The sequence below is a fragment of the Coffea arabica genome, chromosome 2c, assembly GCF_036785885.1.
Source record: "Coffea arabica cultivar ET-39 chromosome 2c, Coffea Arabica ET-39 HiFi, whole genome shotgun sequence".
Lineage (NCBI taxonomy): Eukaryota > Viridiplantae > Streptophyta > Magnoliopsida > Gentianales > Rubiaceae > Coffea > Coffea arabica.
The window spans coordinates 56,162,190-56,177,692 of record NC_092312.1 but is presented as its reverse complement, the minus strand read 5'-3'; positions in this window follow the sequence as shown (position 1 = coordinate 56,177,692).

The window sequence follows — 15,503 nt, the reverse complement described above, 5'->3', positions numbered from 1 at the left end:
TCACATTACAATCCATCTAACATGATTTAGATGAAATCATGAAATACCCGACTACTCGCGAGTAAACGCACTAAAAGATTTTCAAAGTGTAAAGAGGGCATTTGAATCCGTGGACAAGAATAACTAGGGTTTCGTAACCCTAATGCAAACCCAAACCAAGAGGGTTATAACATCTCTAAGAGGAAACACTTAACTCAAAACAATTCAAAATTCCAATAGAGAGGCTAAGAAAACATTCTTTCGGAATTGTTTGTATGGCTCAAAAGCATATATATTCAAGTGACCAATAAATGACCGAAGCCTTGATGAAAGTAAAAGGAAACAAAATACTTTAACTTCCACCCTTAAAACCTTGCTTAAAAGCAATTCACTTGTGGCCGTTAAAACCCGAACTCATACCTCTATCGGTTGGAAAGGCTTAAGGACCATTTGAAGTTTGAAACGAAAAGGTATCATGTTTTCAAAAGATAAAACGGTCACATTATTTGCCAAAGGCAATATACGAGTTCGAATAGAAATTTAGTCTTCGATCCTTTATTCAAAAACCCGAAGACGCTTCCAAGGAAATACGTTCAATATGATACAAAATACATTTTCGAAAACCACTTTAACTTATTCATTTTACAAGAAAATAAACGGACGGCATGTCCCTTGTGTTTACCTATTTTTCCAGCCATTAATGGCTTCATTATTTTCCTCAAATCAGTCCCAACATATCATATAATATAATCTCATGTCCAAAAGCCGTTCACTAGGCTTACAATCATATAAATACCACAATAAATACAAAAGCAGGCTAGAAACATTTTTAGATAAAACAATACTTGACAACATTTTGCGGAAATGGCACTAAAGACACTACGATTATTGGATTAGGGTGCAAGACCCACCGTTTCGAAGCTAAGAGATAGTGCTACAACAATGTAGAAGGTCACTCAGTCCAGTTTGTAGTGCAACTAGGTCAAAAATACAAGATACCAGATCAGAACCGCAAAAACAGGTGGACAAACCACGTTCTGGTTAACGAACTACAATTCGGTCTACTTAGGTCCAAATCCATTGATTCCAAAGCCAAATGATAGCTAGGACATCAGGCTACATTTCATTAAAAGACCTCTACAACCAGTTCAGAAGTTTTCCTAGCCAAAATAGCTAATTATTGCAACAATTCCCAAGTTCGGATGAAACCAGAGCAGCAGGGGTAAATTCGACTTTTCTCACTCTACACTACTCCGATTGACCTGAAATTTTACAGGCACCTCAAACACATCAATACCTACAACTTTCATGTTTTAAGCAAAGGCCAATTCGGCCTCTAACTAGGGTGAACAGTGCCGGCCAGAATTGAAGACAATGAAGCCCTAAGTTTTCCAAATTTCCTTCCAAACAACATTTTCTTGCAATTAACCATCATTCACACTAACTAGCCTCATTCTATAACATTTCCATTCATTATATATGACCACTTAGACAAAATCATATGCAAACAGAAAAATCATAATTAAATATCAAACTTCACCATAAATCACCCCAAATCAAGATATAACTCACAAAATGACATGTCCAACCCTTACACTTCACAATTTAACCATAATCAATGCAAGAGAGAACTTTCTTAATCATCTTACCTCACAACTCAAGAAGACTAGCAATTCCAAGCTCCCCTTTAAAAATCACTCCACCCAAAAGCTTTAACCTTCCAAGAAGCTCACTTGTATGGAGGGAATTAAAAATCTATTGGTGAAGTCCCAAGATTGAAGCAAAAATCAAAGATGAAGATTGAAGAGTTTTTCTCCCTTTTCCTCTCAAGTTAGCCGGCTGAACAATGATGAAATGAGATATTTTGGGCCAAAAAATGAGATAAGAATGAAGGAAACAGCCGGTCAAAGCCTCTGACCGGCTGTGACACGTCACAATCCGGCCAGAATCTGGCCGGATTTCCGGCCGAATTCTTGGCCGGATATGAGGCAGAGGCTAACTCAAATTTTTTCAAATTCCCTCAACAATCCGGCCAAGATCTGGCCGGATTTCCGGCCGGATTCGGCCCTTCCCCTTTTCACAAAATTTTTTCCTCTTTTCCGAATTCGATTGCCGCGCTCAACCGCACTTCTAACACATACACATATACACATATCTCACACACAAATGCACATAACAATGAACCTTCCATTGTTTAACCGAAAGGGTTAACAAATTTTCACTAAAAATGGAGAAAAGAAAATAAGCAAAAGGCCAAGAAAATTGAGGGAAGTTAGGGTTCTCACACCTTTTATATGGCCCTAGAAAACTAAACCCTCTCAACGATGGTTTGGATGAAGTCAGCTGCGTTTTGGGGAACCATCTGATGGTTCTTGATACTCAACCATTGATATTTTTGGATTAAGCCAGGTGGTCTGTACTATGACCATCGAACGGAGCCAAAACCTAAATAGCTGAGAAATGCAGCTGCAAATCCTTTCTACAGCAGCCGAAACCAAAACGTGGATTTTTTCCTTTTTTTTAATCACTTAATTAAACAACAATAATACAAAAATAACGATTTAAACAAAACTCAAATAAAATGTACAAAATTAGCAACAAAATGCTAAGATTTTTCCTGTGTTTGATTAATGATTTTCCCTCTCTTTTTCTCTTTTTCCGATTAATAAACAGTAAAAGGAAATAAAACATATTTTTATGAACAAATTTCTCTTTTGACAAATTTTATGCTAAAAAGTCTTACAATATTAAAATAAAATAAAAATAAAAAAAATAAACAGCTAAAAGGGAGAAAACGAATACAAAATAAAATAAAATAAAATAAAATAGTAGATAATAAGAAAATACTAAAAGTCTGAAACTCAAATCATGAAATTAACAAATAAAAATAGATAAAAATTATTACTAAAACAAAAATAAAGAAAAAATTTTTAGAATTTGGTTTCTACAGTTTGCCCCTCTTTGTCTGAGTTTTGAAAAAACTTGAGACAAAGAATTAGACACCAAATACTTACCTGTGTTATTCGGCTGCAACTACTATTCGAACGACTGCCGTTTTTGAAAATGAGGACTGACCTCTTTTAACCAAAATTGTAAACTGGGACTGACCCAAACAAAAAACTTAAAACGGGACTGACCCGAACAAGAAAATTAAAATGGGATTGACCCCAACAAGAAATTTAAACCATGGAACTGACCCGAACAGGCAATTTAAAAGGGGACTGACCCCAAACAGAAATTTAAAACGGGACTGACCCGAAGGGGACTGACCCCAACATGAAATTTAAATTCGAGACTGACCCGAGGGGACTGATCCCAACAGAAATTTAAAATCGGGACTGCCTCGAGGGGACTGACCCCAACATAAAATTTAAATTCAGAACTGACCCAAGGGGACTGACCCCAACAGAAATTTAAAATCGGGACTGACCCGAAGGGACTGACCCCAACATGAAATTTAAATTCTGGACTGACTCGAGGGGACTGACCCCAACATAAAATTTAAATTCGGGACTGACTCGAGGGGACTGACCCCAACATGAAATTTAAATTCGGGACTGACCCGAGAGGACTGATCCCAACAGAAATTTAAAATCGGGACTGACCCGAGGGGACTGACCCCAACATGAAATTTAAATTCAGGACTGACCCGAGGGGACTGACCCCAACAGAAATTTAAAATCGGGACTGACCCGAGAGGACTGACCCCAACATAAAAATTTAAATTCGGGACTGACCCGAAGGGACTCACCCCAACAGAAATTTAAAGTCGGGACTGACTCGAGGGGACTGACCCCAACATAAAATTTAAATTCGGGACTGACCCGAGGGGACTGACCCGAGGGGACTGACCCCAACATAAATTTAAAAGGAGGAATTCCGGTATGCTTACCTGAAAACAGCCTCAATTCAAAATTTCATTTTCGAGGTTATGTTTTTGCTTCTGAGCTAAAGGTTGATTCTACATCATCGTTTTGTTGTGCCTTGGATCAAACCTGTTTGCAACTTGTCCGATTTGCCTTTGTCTGTTGGAAACTTTCGATACTGACTTGAGTGCGAGATGTTATTGCTTTCCTCTATGCATGAGATTTTCCTGCAGAAGAGAAAGAATAAGGAAATTGCCACCATCATTTGACCCGGTTCCCTTTGAAAATCGTGTAAACATGAGTCCTTTGATGCCTTTGTCCAATTCGGCTGTAGTATCTGATTTAGTTAGATTTACTACTTCAAAGGCTCTCTGATTCTTCTCAGACCGACCGGGAATGCCTTCAGCCATATTATGAGATCTGTGTAACGGGCTCCATTGAATCACGACCATTTCCAAAGATGACTGAATCCGAACGTATGCTTTGCACAAACCATGGGGGATTGTCATTTATTAAAGCTCAATTATTAGAAAAAATGATGTATGATAAATTCACATGTCATGCAAGGATGAATATGCAAAAAGATGCAAAAAATCATGCCTAAACCCATGAAAATGTCATGAATACAAATATTTGAGAAAAAATGAACTTCATAGGAATGTATTTGTAAAAGAATATCTATTCAAAGTAAGATAGTTTGTGGCTAACAGACGCCATATTCGAATCTCTGGATATCCTTGTTTCGGAATTCAATATTGACAGAAGTGGCACAAAACGAAAAGAAATCCAAATGAACCAAGTCACCAACTGTTCCTCCTCGTGCTCGTTTGTTGCAGAACCCTACCTTGGTGCCCTTCCGGGTTTTCGCCAAGGTTGCCCCCACCCTTTTTTCTGTTTTGTTTTGTTTTTGTTTTTTCTTCTTTTTTTTTTGAGGTGCCCTTTTGGGTTTTCACCTAAGGAACAATGGAAAAGCTCAACCATGATCGACTCAAGCATGTGAGTTGAAGATTGCTGGCATCAGTAAAAATACGCTTCCCTTATAAGCTTAGGTGAAGGCATTATGGACATCACTTGCCAGTTGATTAGCGAATTTCCTAATAGAAATACAGCAAGTGACGAAAGCCAGGACTTTTGGGCTTTTATAATGAGGTCAGGTGGGGTGTTTCAAGAAAAGTTAAGGCTTGAAAGCAAATTTTGATGAGAGGTGTGAAATAACCTGAGATTGCATCATTTGAAATCATTCCCAATTTCGAACGAAACTGAGGAAAATTTGCCCCAGTTTGATTGAATTCTCTCTTTTTGTATTTTTCATTGCATTTTCCTCACTTTTGCATTTTTCTTCAAAAACTAAATTTGCCCCAGTGTGGGGGTTCTTTCTTTTGATAATCTCTTTTCGAAATAAATTTGCCCCAATGTGGGGTTTTCTCTTTTTTCCCTGATCATCTCTTTTCAAAATAAATTTGCCCCAGTGTGGGGTTTGCAATTCTCAGGGGTTGCCAAACGAAAGTGATTGTTCTGATAGCTCAAAGGGGATGACTAGAGGTGAAATGTTTGGATTGGAAAGGAAGATGGCCTAGCTTTTGTCTCGTCCCTTGCGTAACTTTCTAAAAGAAATTTGCATAATCAAATAAAGAACTTCTTACATATGTTTGAATTTCTAGGTTGAGGGAATGCCTATTCATTCATCTCTGCCAGGACAAGTGCTTCGCTTGGTAGCCCCTTTTGAACGACAAACGGCCTTGCCAGTTTAGAACCAAATTCGCCTTTGACTTCCTCTTGCAATGGCAAATTCGTTTTAGCACTTTGTCCCTTTTTCAAAGAATCGCCAGTAGCTTCGGCCAAGACATATAGCATTCAGACACTTTTTATCAATCAGAGCCAATTGTTCCTGACGTTGCTTTAATCAATCAGCGTCTTCCAACTTGACTTCCATTAGAATACACAATGAAGGGATTTCAATCTCGGCAGGCAGTACAGCTTCCCTTTTCCTGCTTTTCATTCAAATGTCTACTGATCTTTATTGCTTTGACTTCAGTCTCAGTACGATTGTTAACAATCTCTGTCTCTTCTAGGTTCGATTTAGATTTCTCTTCATATTGTTCGAGGTCTTTTGCAAAAGAACCAGATACTTTCTCATTATCACTCTCATTTGAATTTCGGATTCCATATTCTCAAAGTTGTGAGTGATATCGAGATTGCCATTATCGGATTCCAGAACAGTGATATCCAAAGGTCAAATACTTTTATTTTTTTGGCCATCTGAAAGAGCTTAGAGCGAAATTAAAACCAATTAAACAATCAATATAAACAAAATGGTATCAACCAAAATAATGAAAACATATGACTATGCATGCTATTGAAAAATTCAAAAAAAACAACATAGGAATTCGATAACGCAAAAATTGTTTAGCCAAAACTTGATTGAACATAATAAAACTATTTACACAAAAGTAAATAGAGCCGATTTTCATGAATTTTAGCAAATGACAATCCCCAGATTTATCGAAATTCCTTTCGAGAGGGAAGATACTCGGCAATCCAATTGTGCAAAGCTCCTTCGAGATTTTTAAATTTCTTCGTTGGAAGTGGATGCCTCAAAGGTGTCCTTGTGTTCACGAAAAGGATTTGTATTTATACTCGGTCCTTGTCCACCCTTTTTTCTTAGCACTATTTCCCCTGCCTCGATCATGTTTTGGACTTTGTGCTTAAGGGCTTTACAATTGGCGGTTGAGTGACCGGGTGCTCCCGAATGATAGGCACAAGTGGATTGTGGATTGTATTCGGCAGGCATGCCATAAGGGTACGTTGGAGGAGGAATCACACCTATCTTACCAGCAGCCTTTAACTGCTCATACAATTGGTCCAAAGGCTTGCCTAGGTTAGCGAAGGTTCGGGTACGTTTTTTATTGTAGGTTTCAATAGGTTGGGGATAGTTGTAGGTAGGTTTGTTTGGTGGGGGAAATCTTTGGTGGTAAGGAGGTCGAGGATGAGTTTGTTGAAAGTTAGGTTGAGATATTTGGAAAGGGGCCGTAGGCGGGTTAGTGTAATTCGGGCGAGGTCGGGGGTAGGAGATATTGGTAGTGTAGACAGGGTGAGGACTTGGATAGTAGGGATACGGTGGTGGATATGTTGGTTTGTGTTGAAATTTAGGTCTTGGTGTAGAGTTTTGGTCCCAGATAAAGGCAGCTTCCCCCTCTTTCTTTTTAAATTGCGGCTTTTTCCCACTACTCCCTTGTCCTTGTAAAGCATCCAACTGCGATTTGAGGGCAGAGACATTAACAATCTCTCCAGCTCTTACGAAGTCATCAAACTCTTCAAGCTTATTGACAATAGCAGCAAACGAACATCCAGTCATGCGAAAAATTTCTTCAAAGTACGGCGGATCATGTGCTTTAATGAAAGTGCGTATGATTTCGTGCTCAGTCATTGGTGGCTCAACTTTTGCAGCTATTTTCCTCCATCTCTTGGCATAAGTCTTATGGTCCTCAGAGGGTTTTCTCTTTATTCCTTCTAACGTGGTTCGCGTCGGAGCCAACTCGCAGTTATACTCGTACTGTCTCACAAAAGCATTGGACAAGTCAATCCAGGTTTTTACTTTTTTGGGTTTCAGGTTGGAGTACCAATCGAGTGCATCCCCCTCCAGACTTTCCGGGAACAACCTTAGAGGCAGATTCTCATCGTCTACAGGCTTTCCCAATTTGTTGGCAAACAATCGGAGGTGTGTTTTGGGATTACCCGTCCCATCATACTTGTTAAATTTAGGGGTTTTGAACCCCTCAGGCAACTGCACATTCGGAAAAAGGCAAAGCTCATCGTAATCCAGGACTCCTTGCTTGTTCAATCCCTGACTCTTCCTCATAAACTCATCGAAACGATCTAAGCGCTTGAGCAGCTTCATATCAACAGGAGCAGAAGATTCCCCCATTTCTGGCTTGGTTTGAACAGTATGATCTGGTAAGAAAGGCTCAGCAGCAGTGTGATAAAAGGTGTGTGGCTCAGGTGGTATATTTGAAGTGACTTGGGGTTGTGGACCTCGCATGTGAGTAGGAAAAAATGAAGGATTAGGAGGGTAAGTGTATGGCAAATTTGTGGTGGGATAGGTGAAGATTTCTTCGGGTGGAATAGGGAATGATGGATTAACGGTGGCTTGAGCCGAAGGTATGACAAATGGCTCTTGCTCAGGTTGCCTGACGGGTACGGGCTCGGGTTGGACTCCGCTGCTAATTAGCTCGTCAATCAATTTCCTTTGGGCTGCCATCTCGGTGGCCATCTCACCAAACTTAGTAAGCATTTCGGTTAGCTGAACCCCTAAACTCACGGTCTCGGGTTGGGCGGTAGTAGTAGACCTATCCGATTGTTCCGGTTGTGAACTCATGTTTACACGACTCCTCTGGGCTCGACTACGGGATCGCGTTATGATGGGGCTTCGAAGAGAAACTATGTTTAAATATTACCTGAAAATATGAAATGACTTGCCTTTAGATCTTAGCCCTGGCTTAGCTTTTCAGAAAAAATAAAATAAAGAAAAAAGAAAAAGACAAGAGTTAGTAAATATCCAAAAAATTCGGATGCATGTCCTATTGGGGGACCCTTTTTGTGCCAAGGGTAGGCCTAATATGATGCGATACCTTCGGGGTAAAATCCCAATTTCAAACCTGTAAGTGAATATAAAAGCAAGAATTTTCATTAAAATATGGATAAACTCAATCCTTCTTTACAACGTCATTGATGGTTCGATTGACCATTCTTACAAAATCTTCATGCCTAGCCAGTTTAGTGTGTTGGGATTCCCTAGAACTCCCGATACTAAGTTTCCGAATCTCATCTTGGATTTTATCAAATGCACCCAATGCCTTTTCTAATTTCTCGGTCTTCCTTACCTCTTTCTTCACTTGTGAGCGGGCGTCTTCCAATGCTTGATCGGCCACCATGATCTGCAACTGATGATCCTCCAATTCTTTCCTCAATTTCTCATTCTGCTCCTCGAGGCTAATGGAGACCAATGGTGCCCTTTCTCTTCCTTGTTCCATCATTGATTTGATCCATTCATTGTACTCCAAGACGACCTTAGGCTCTACCTTATTCACTTGGTCGAAATGCAGGTTGTCCAAACTACACAGATTCCCCCAAACTTCCAGCACCATACTCCGGCACTCAGTGAATGTATTGAGTTCGATGCTCCCCATCCCTTGTATGGTCGGCACTTGCTGCGAATACCCAAACTGTCTCATAACTCATTGTGGCACATACACAATCAATCCATTGGTGCTTTCTAATGGGATAAAGCCAAGTTGTGTTGTCTTGAAAGCTAGATCCCTTACTTTCGTCCAATCAAGAATCCATTGTATCTTATCCGAAGTTAAAGCATTGAATTCCTGAATAAACATAATGAGGAGGGGCTCAAGGCTGCTCAAACTTCTAGTGCTCAAGTCATGCAAATACCCAGTGGTCCAATTACAAGAGCGCGTGCTAGGAGAATTCAAGAATCACTTCAAGCTCTTGTGTGCACGATTCAAGAACGAGTTGGTGATGACTTGAGGACCATTGAAGGATTACATAATGGAGAAACTACTCTATACACTTTCCTTCAAATGGAAGAACCAAGTGAAGACTAGTTCACCGAGTACTAGCTTGCTAATTAGGGTTTTAGTTTCCATTATTAGTTGTTTGTTAGCATTAATAATTTCGGTCAATTTTCACTTCACTTTGGCCGAATTTAGAGTCTTAATTTTAGTCAATTAGTTGTTAGACATTTTCACCCTTAATGAAGGGCAAGGTCGTCCATTGGACATTCTAGGGTTTGAGTCCTGTAAGGCTATATATAGCCTAGGTTTTCATTCATTAAAGGACAGTTTTCAGATTTTATAAAATATACGTGAGTTTATTCACTCTCTCTTGTCTCAAGAGAATTTCCTTTGAATACTTGAGAATTAATCTCAAGTTGTTCATCGAACTTATCAATCAAGTAGTCTCCTTGATTGTGGCGTTCTTCTATCTATACTTTTGGTTCACTAAATTTGCTAGTCGTGGGTTAAGGAATCTCCTTAGTTCGTGGCTTGTGATTCTAGAAGTGTCAAAGTTCCGCCAATCATCCCAACTTGGTGTTCGTCTAGATCCGTCTCACATCAAAACAGGCTTGGAGACTCTATTTGATAGTATTTTCTAACCCTTTCTCTGTGCGACTCAACCCAATTTGCTGTTGGAAGGCATGATCCCAAGGGATTTAGTGTTCTTTTTGACAGATGCTCCATCGCCCACATTTGAAGTACCAGGTTGGATGCATAGAAAAATCCTCTCTTCTTTCGGCATTCAGTAACAGCGGCGAAGATGTCAGCAATAATAACGGGTACTAGGGTGGGAGTTTTTCCTTTAAATCCCACGAACACACTCTGAACCATGTTGATCGTTGAGAAAATAACTTTTCCATGCTTTTGCGGAAACAGGAGTAGATTAATCAGGGTTATCCCAAAAGTTTGTACTCGTTTCTCTTCCCACTGTTCTCTACTAATGAAGAAGTCCTCGTGGTGATGATCATAGGCTTCCTTTTCCCCAAATCGCTTGTATAAGAATTCCAGCGGGCATGACCTCGCGTCCGGGTGTTGGTTCATGCTAAACTGTTTCAACCCCAAGAACCTACAAAATTGTTCTCGGGTGCCATTCATTGGGTATACCATAGGGTGATCTTTCCCAGACATTTGGAACAATCCTTCTATTTCCTCCAGGGTTGGTGTTAATTCACACTTTCCAAATCGGAAAACAGAGCCGTCCGGATCCCAGAACTGGAGCAAAGCTTGGACAATAGCTACATTCGGGGTTATGTTCAGGAGACTAGGTAAATGTCCTATATGCTGGAAAAGTCTTTTCACTTGATGTGCCATATTGTTCTTCCAATCTACCAGCTCACGAGGTATCTGATTGAGCATTCTACATGGAGCCATCTGGGAGGAAATTCACTTTAGTACCTTACCTCGGGATTTTACCCCTTAGGTAATACAGAAATAGTAAACGTGTAAGTCCTATTGGATTAAATATCCGAGACATGTGGCGGCTTATTCCTAAACACGGGATTCCCTATGTGGCATTCCCTTTCTATGGCTTATGCGTGATGCCAGTTTATTCAAGCAGTAAAATATGCAATTCGAAATGAAACGTGACCTAAGGAACCCTTTATTTGCCAGGGTAGGCCTAAAATGGTATGGCATTATTAATTTATGAATGAAATATACCACAATTTTTTAAACGTGAGATAGCCTATCTACAAGGGTAGGTCCTAAAAGAAGGTCATGCCAGACCTTTTATCTCTTAATGTTTGTGAATGCAAAGGCAAGAAACAAGGAAAGTTAGCTCAACACATAATCACACAACACATTGGACAATTAGATGACATAAAAAGCAACAAAGATAAATAAGGAAAGAGGGGTAGAATCCCTCCCCTCGTGCCTAGTGTCCTTAATAGGATAAGGTCGACTCTACCCTAGGCAATTCTAATATGGATGCATGAGGTTTAGTTCACTAATGCATCTAGACTCGATAAGGCTTCGACTCCCAAGCCTTCAGACCTAAAGGCGAAGGGTCATCACTCCCAGGGCCTTCGGTCGGTGGCTCGAGTGATCCCTTAGGTAGCGCTATGGGCGCAGAGCACACCATCCGCCTACCCAAGGCAATCGATCCTAATCCTACAAGGAGGTGTGGGAAACGCCCACGAAAAAAGAAAAAAAATGGGGTAAATAAGACTATGCTTGCATGTATGAGGTGCTTTCTTATTGAGGGGAGGGATTGTACCATTATATGCGGTCGAAGGTTCTAGGGTGACTACTCCCCACCCAATAATGCAAGCGCGATACAAATAAATCATCTATTCATTACATACATAGTGCGCGAGAAGCAATTGTACGCGTGATAGATGCAAAAACCCTAATAAAGAGAAAAAAGGAAAAGAAGAATGCAACCTACTACTCCAAATGTGATATATATGAAGGTTAAAAGTAGAAAAGGTCGACTAAATCGGATGCTCGGACCCTCTAAGTCCCCAGTGGAGTCGCCAGCTGTCGCGCCCCATTTTTTATAAAAATAAAGAAATAGTTAAAATGTGAATTTTTTGTTTTGGAAAATGAATTTTGATTTACAAGGGAAAATGAAGAAAAATATGGGTCTAAATGGGACATGAAAATGCGACGATTTGACCCAAAATATAGTTTAAAAAAGGGTTTTTTGAAATAAAAATCGGAGTCGCCACTTGATATAGAGTTAAGGTGTACCAAGTCACCTAAAATGAATTTTTTAAAGGAAAAGGTAGAAAGAAACCCCTTTTAAACGACTCCTAGTCTACGTAAACCAGCGAAAAAGGTTCGGGAGTCACATTTGACGAAGAGGAAGGCAAGGATAAAAATCCAAGGCACCCCTTTGACCTAGCCAAGGCTAGTTGCGTGATTTAGTCAAACATTTTCTTGTTTTAACCAAAGAATTTGTCACATTTGGATGTACTATATGAATGCAACCCTAGACCTAGGGGGGTATCGAGGGGTTGAAATTTCCCTTCAAAGCTCGAATGGTGCCAGTCACATTAATTGTGACGCCCAATAATGACTCTTTGGAGAGGTCACGAATTATGTAAAAATATGAGACTCTAAGAAGAGGAAAAGGATAAAATAATTATAGAAATATACATGTCTTAAAGGAATGCATCATGTCGGGAACGGGGGACTAATGTTCGTGACTCAATTTTCCCTTTAGTAGAGGGAATACGAGCGTGCTAAGGCTAGAAAGCCAAACTCGTCCATATCCCATATTTAAGGGGTTTTCCCTAATCTAGTCAAGCAAATGAACTAACCTAGTTCTAATGCCTATATGAAATGGAAGACTAATGTCATGTTTCATACAAAAGGAAGAAGTAATATACAATTAAGGGAAAATATAGGAAAAGGGGTGTACATATATAAGGAGAATGCCACGCAATATGGTGAAAGAGGCCCTAAAAAAGTAAAGATATGCATGAGATGAAATGATTTATCACACAATCATGATCTAACACGCGAAGGGCTCCTAAGGGCTAGCGTTGGACTAGCTCACATCTACGCTCTCTCACAATCGTTGGACTTGCAAGAGCTCGAGGGGACAACCATGACTAACATTGGACTAGCCATGGTTACGTGCGTTTGCATCCATCGTACACGTATATAAGTAATGTGCATAATTAAAACAAGTAGACATGTGAGCACGTAATTCACATAACACATAAGCATGCATATCTAGATGCCAAAACCTAAGAAAGCGATTAAACACATAGCACCTAAGCATGCAAAACACATAAAGCAATTAAGGCCCTAACTATTACATTTTTAGGGAGGAAAGCCTACTACAATCTAAAAGGGGAAATAAGAAGAGTAAATCCTAACTATTACATTATCTAGCTAAGACATGTCTTCAAGAGAGGCGCCAAAACCTAACTATTACAAGTTGGGGGGTTCAAATGCCCTCAAATGATTTGCCGATTAAAAAAAAGCGAAATAAAAAGAAGGCGACACAGGCAATTAAACATAAAATGAAAAGCGAAATAAAGCATGCATATTCACACAAAACACATAGGAGCATGTAGGAAAAATAAAATCAAGGAGATAGAGGTTACCTCCCTTGCACTGGTAACCAAATGAAGGAAAAATGGCTTCAAAAACAATAAAAGGGTCAAGGCACCAATTAAATGATAAAGTATAAACAAAATCACTAAATTCCTCCCAATTACAACTTAAATGAAACCAAATAATGCATAATTTTAGGAACTTCAAAGGTCAAAAAGTAATGAAAAGGTCAAGTAATAGTTCAGATTGCAATTACTTTAGAACCCAATTGCAAGAAATTAAACAGAATTGGGCCATAGTAGCATGAGGAGAAACATGTGGGGTTGATTTGCAATTTTAGAAATTATTTTTTTCATGCAAAGCATGCAAACTACCGTGAGATAACATTCTGCAACAAAAAACAAACAACTGCTGCACTTGGTTCCACTTTCAAACACTAATTTCAGATTTGATCTCATACTTTCCCAAAGCTTTCTTGATCCAACATCAAACTTTAAACTAAACAACACAAAACATGAGCTTGACATCCGAACAAGCAAAATCATAGAAGGAAATCATGCAAACATTGAAAAACTTCATGCAAAAAGGCACGGAGAAGCTTTCTACAACAAGAAAATCTGTTGCAACTTCATATTTGACATCAAAGTTTGATCAAAAACTTCTAAACCAAAAACCTCCAAATTTTGAACTAAGCACTAAGACACATAACTTAAACATTCAAACAAGCAGGGAGTAGGAAATTAAACCAATACCAAGGAACTTTTCATGCAAAAATGGTTTTAAACTTCAGCATTTCGCATGGCAGATTCGCTCCAACCTCTCAAATCAAAAACCAGCTTCAAGTTCTTATCATGCATGCAAGGGAATGACAAAAATCAGAAACACTAAGGACCTTCATGCAAACAAGAATGCGGACAAGATTTTCTGCCAAGGGAAAACAAAAATGCAGCAGCTACAAAGGCTTTCTCTTCTTCTGCTGGTTGTTTAAGAAGCCGAAACATGCTTGTGAAACAACGCAAATAAGTCTACAGATTTTTGCAACGTTTGAACAACGCATGCTTGTGAAACAAACGAGCATAAAATGCAGCAACCACGAAGAAAAAACATTCTGCAACTGAAACCATTTAGCAGCCCACGTAGCTCAGGAAAATTTGAGATAGAGCTTTAACATGAGAACAAGGAAAAACTATGAAAAACAGCAAGTTTGAACTCATTCATGGGTTCATCTCTACAAGGTTTCAGCTTCTATATGCGCAGGAAAACAGCCATGAACATGAACTCAAAAGAAACGTGTAAGCCTGTCTACTGATTCCACAAACTCAACTCAAATAAATCATGCAATGACACCAGATCAAAGATTCAAGATCCCTTCTATCCAACAGATTCGCAAAGACCGGAGAAACATATTTTGTTGCTTCTACTAAATTCTAGCACATTGGGGTTCAAATTCGGGTGGATTCTTGGATGCAATCCAAACTTACCTAATGGCCAAACCAGCAAAATTAGGTCAAAACAATAAGATGGTCCAGTAATCATTTTCCTGTTGCAACCTAATCTTTCCATTTTCAAACCCCAAAGTCTCATTTTTACGCATGGAAAAAAAAAACCAAAAACCAAAAAAAAACAAGCATGCGGCAATTTGGAATCAATCTGCCAGCCAACAACCGAAACTTACCATTTACTCTATTTAATCCTAAACCTAACATCGAACATCACAGAAACAACCAGAAACGTATAAACAACAAACAAGGAAAACATCCACACAAACTTCTACCTCAAAACTCAATCTAAACCAAACCCCACTATAGATCTGCATCTGCCGAAAAAAATTCTGGATGAAGATCCATCAAAGTTGGAAACTTTCTGCAATTTTCTTTCGGCTAAGACACAACCATGCAAGACAGCGATTCATTACCCAAACTTCAGATTTTTCATTACCCAAATAAGAACCATTAATCGTATTGAAGCCGAAAACAGAACCAGTAAACAGCAAAGGAATACAAACCAACGACTAAAGAAAGCAGCTTTCAACTATAAAGGTGAGTACAATACCTTGATCAAGGAATGGAACGTGGGATGACCC